Genomic DNA, 4,901 nt, shown 5'->3' with positions numbered 1-4,901 from the left:
CGCGGCCTCTTTGACTGTTCCCTAAGTGAGTTTCGCTGTCTCCATCGGCTGTTGTGTTAATATTTCATTGGGTACAAAAAGGGGAAGGATTTTTTAACAGAGGATTTTTAATGGAAGGGCCCTTGGGAAGGCTCACCCCGCAGGCTCCCCCGGGGGTGGGAGGGGCAGAGAGATGAACTAAAGAGGGTCTCTGATTTAAAAAAAAAATAGTTGCTTAGGGGTTAAAGCAAACAGAAATGAGTTCATAACGCTGCAAACCAGAGGACTAGCAAAATGAAAAAGGAGCTCGGAGAAGACAAGGCCAGGTGTAAAGGAGGAAGCGCTCCAGGTACGACCCTGTGATGGTTGTGAAACTGCAATTCAATGGGCACCCCAAAATGGGCACCATTTCAGTGGAGGCGCCACTGAGAAGGTCAGAGGAAGCAGTTGTGCTAGCAAGAGTTCCCCCCCCCCCACCTTGCTCCAGTATTTGCGGGCCCAACTGAATAAACCACAGTTGGCGGGGTGGGGGTTGGAGGTTTAGAAAAGCAGCAGCTGGTAAAATTTCCTCCCCCAACCTCAAGGCATTCCTGGTTGGGTCCCAAGCCTGAATTCTGACCAGTTGCTCAAAAAATCAGGAACAGGGTCAGTCTTTGGCTGCCACATCAGAATGTGTATGTTTGTGTGTGGGGGGGGGTTACTTTTTCTTTGGCTTGGTCTGAGCTAGGCTTGCCAACTCTGGGCTGGGAAATTCCTGGAGATTTAGGGATGCAGCCTAGGAAGGGTGGGGTTTGGAGAGGGGAGGAACCTCAGTGGGGTACGATGCCCCAGAGTCCCCTCTCCAAAGCAGCCATTTTCTCCAGTGGAACTGATGTCCGTAGTCTGGAGATCAGCAGGAATTCCAGGCGATCGCCAGCCCCCACCTGGAGGTTGGCAACCCTAGTCTGAGCTGGGACTTCATGCCCCAGATTGACAAACAACGAGGTGAGCAAACTGCAGTGTGGGAGGGAGAAATGTTGATAAATGGTCAAACTGGGCACCCAGTGCTATAGGCTGGGAACCAGGGTGGAATTAAGTAGGGTTGCCTGTTCTGGGTTGGGAAATACAGGAGATTTGAAGGCACAGCCTGGAGAGGGTGGAATTTGGGGTGTGGAGGGACCTCAGCAGGGTATAGTGCCATACAGTCCACCCTCCAAAGCTGTAATTTTCTCCAGGGGAACGGAACTTGGTCATCTGGAGATCAAGTATAATAGATGCCACCTGGAGGTTGGCAGCCCCAGAATTTAGACATACTGAGGCCCTAAGCTAGGTCCGGTTTAAGAGGACCCATAGCATTAACCCCCCTCCCAACAGTAATTTAGTAATTATTTTGTCTTTAGGAGCCCCTCATAATCTGAAGTTCTAAACTGTAGTTTACTTAGCTTGTGCATAAATCCAACCCTTCTGGAGCCCAAAGAGAAGATAAGAACACATCAAAGAGCTCCTTAGGGACCTGGGCCAGGCCAGAGGAATGTTGCTCTTCTTTTCTTTTGAACAACAAACACACACACACACCATATGCCCTATCCCATTCTGTTTGTGAAATTCCCTGTCTCCTTTCTTACAGGGATTTTTTACCTATTTGGGCAGCAGGAAGACCCCCACAGTATTTGACGGACTCTAGACAGCCGTGTCAAGAAGAGGGAAAAGTGCGGTTTGATATCCAAATCTCGGGGAAATTCCTATGGGAAAGACCCCTAAGATGGAAAAGGTTCCCCAAAAATAGGAAGTCTGAACACCTCGGATGTAAAGCCTTCTTGAGCTCACACAAAGGTGTGGATGCTGACAGTTGTCAGGGATGCAGGGAACCAGCCGTTCTTTCAAGCCAAGCGCTTTCCTTAAAATGAAGCTGATGGACAGAAACCCATTCTGGGTTTGCAAGGGATGTGGCAGAGCTAGTTTGAATGAAGTGCCAATGTCTGCAGCTGCCCTTGAAGACAGCCCTGCAAATGGCCCTCTGTTTCAGAGATGAGCGTTCTCTGGAGGACCCTCCCGGCTTCCCCCAACCCTCTGGCCAAACGCTAAGCCGGCGTCACGACGTGCCCCTCCTGTGCCAGGCAAGGTGTCTTACCTATCTGGAGAGTATGCATTGCAGGTTCCCCAAACACAGACATCTTCACATCACCTTTCCAGCTACAAAAGAACAAGAAGAAGCTGGTCAGCTGGTATTCCAACAGGAGCTTCATAGAGATGCAGTTATAAGGTCTAACTCAAGGGTGTCGAACTCATTTGTTACGAGGGCCAGATATGACATAAATGTCACTTGGTCGGGCCCGGCTATGTGTACCATAGGATTTAATGCCAGGTACTGGAGATACAAACTTTATAAAAGACACAAAGCCAATTAATGATATTATTTTTTTACTTTTTTTCATTTAAAATACAAACATGCTTGACACAATAACATTCTTACAGTGTTTTCTTTTATTTAACAGTCTTCGAACACTGACACCTCGGGATTGGCTGGGGGCTGCCTCATGGGCTGGATAAGAGCTCGAAGCTATCTGAATTCCAGGGTCCCACCTATTTCTACAAGGCATTATCCTACCAAGCCCACTAATACCTGCTTTGCAAATGTGCCTTACTCCAGACAGGCAGTTAAGTGATGGGAATAGTTTGTACTTGAATATACATCATTTATATATTTGGTTCTCGTAGGTTATCCGGGCTGTGTAACCGAGGTCTTGGTATTTTCTTTCCTGACGTTTCGCCAGCAGCTGTGGCAGGCATCTTCAGAGGAGTAACACTGAAGGACAATTCACTGTCCTTCAGTGTTACTCCTCTGAAGATGCCGGCCACAGCTGCTGGCGAAACGTCAGGAAAGAAAATACCAAGACCACGGTTACACAGCCCAGATAACCTTCGAGAACCAATGAACTCTGACCGTGAAAGCCTTCGACAATATTTATATATTTATTTACATTATTCATAGTCCTTTTTCTGCACTTATTTTCTGCACTTGATTTGCCTTTTCTGCACTTGATTTTTGGCAGCTGAATGTGTAAACTGGCTTCACTAAAGAAGACTTTGATTGAACGTAAGGTGAGAAGACAGGAGACCTCTGTTTGGGGTCTTCTATCCGTGTAGCCTAGTGGTTAAGAGGTGCTGTGATCCACAGGGGGACCTGGATCAATCTCAGCTGCTGCCATCAATTCACTTGACGCAAGCCTCTCTCAGCCTTAGCCCGTTCACAATTTGGGGACAGTAATACTGTCCTACCTTACAAGGTTGTTGCACTTATTACTGGATAATATATGTGAATTTCTTTGAAGTATAGAAAGTGTTCTATAAATATTGAATATATAAAATATGCATATCCTGCCTTTCTGGAAGGCATATATTCAAGGTAACCTACAACGAACTCCATTTCTATCAGTAAAAATAATAAGCGAACTATTCAAACAATTAGATTCAAGTCCAGTAGCACCTTAGAAACCAACAAGAGTTTCAGTGTGTAAGCTTTTGAGAGTCAAATCTCCCTCTCTAAGATCTTAAGTTGATACTGGACTAGAATCTAACTGTTTTACTGCAGACCAGCATGGCTACCCTCTGAAACTATATTACATAAGAACATAGGAAAGGCCCTGCTGGATCAGACCCAGGCCCATCAAGTCCAGCAGTCTGTTCACACAGCGGCCAACCAGGGGCCTCTAGGAAGTCCACAAGCAAGACGACAACTGCAGCAGCACCGTCCTGCCTGCGGTCCACGGCACCTAATATAATAGGCATGCTCCTCTGATCCTGGAGAGAATAGGTATGCAGCATGACTAGTATCCATTTTAACTAGTAGCCATAAATACCCCTTTCCTCCATGAATATGTTCACTCCCCTCTTAAAGCCTTCCAAGTTGGCAGCCATCACCACATCCTGGGCCAGGGAGTTCCATAATTTAACTATCTGTCGTGTGAAGAAATACTTCCTTTTATCTGTTTTGAATCTCTCACCCTCCAGCTTCAACAGATGACCTCGCATTCTAGTATTATGGGAGAGGGTAAAAAACTTCTCCCTGTCCACTCTCTCCAAACCATGCATACTTTTATAGACCTCTATCATGTCTCCCCTCAGCCGTCTTCTTTCCAAGCTAAACAGCCCTAAGCGTCTTAACCACTCCCCATAGGACAGTTGCTCTAGCCCCTTAATCATTTTCGTTGCTCTTTTCTGCACCTTCTCAAGCTCTGTAATATCCTTTTTTAGGTGTGGTGACCAGAACTGTACACAGTATTCCAAGTGTGGTCTCACCATAGATTTGTACAAGGACAGTATGATATCAGCAGTTTTATTCTCTATTCCTCGTCTAATTATGGCCAGCATGGAATTTGCCTTTTTTACAGCAGCCGCACACTGGGTTGACATCTTCATTGAGCTATCCACTACCACCCCAAGATCCCTTTCTTGGTCTGTCGCTGCCAGCACAGATCCCATCAGTGTATATGTGAAGTTGGGATTTTTTGCCCCAATAGGCATCACTTTACACTTACTCACATTGAATCTCATTTGCCATTTTAATGCCCATTCTTCCAGTATGCAGAGATCCTTCTGGAGCTCTTCACAGTCCAGTTTTGTTTTAACCACCCTAAATAATTTGGTGTCATCTGCAAACTTGGCTACTTCACTGTTTAACCCCAACTCCAGGTCATTGATGAACAGGTTGAAAAGCACCGGTCCCAACACAGATCCCTAAGGCACCCCACTGCTCACATCCCGCCATTGTGAGAACTGACCATTGATTCCTACTCTCTGCTTCCTATTTTATTCCAACAATAAAATCTGTAATAACAGGTAAGAGCTTGAAGCACAAATATAAAACCTGCAAATAAAACACACCAACAGCCAGCATCCTTTCAGCCCTCAATCACAGCTGGAATCAGGATAAAACTCTCTGC

The sequence above is a fragment of the Euleptes europaea genome, chromosome 9 (genome assembly GCF_029931775.1).
Source record: "Euleptes europaea isolate rEulEur1 chromosome 9, rEulEur1.hap1, whole genome shotgun sequence".
Classification (NCBI taxonomy): Eukaryota; Metazoa; Chordata; class Lepidosauria; order Squamata; family Sphaerodactylidae; genus Euleptes; species Euleptes europaea.
This window is presented reverse-complemented; position numbering follows the sequence as displayed.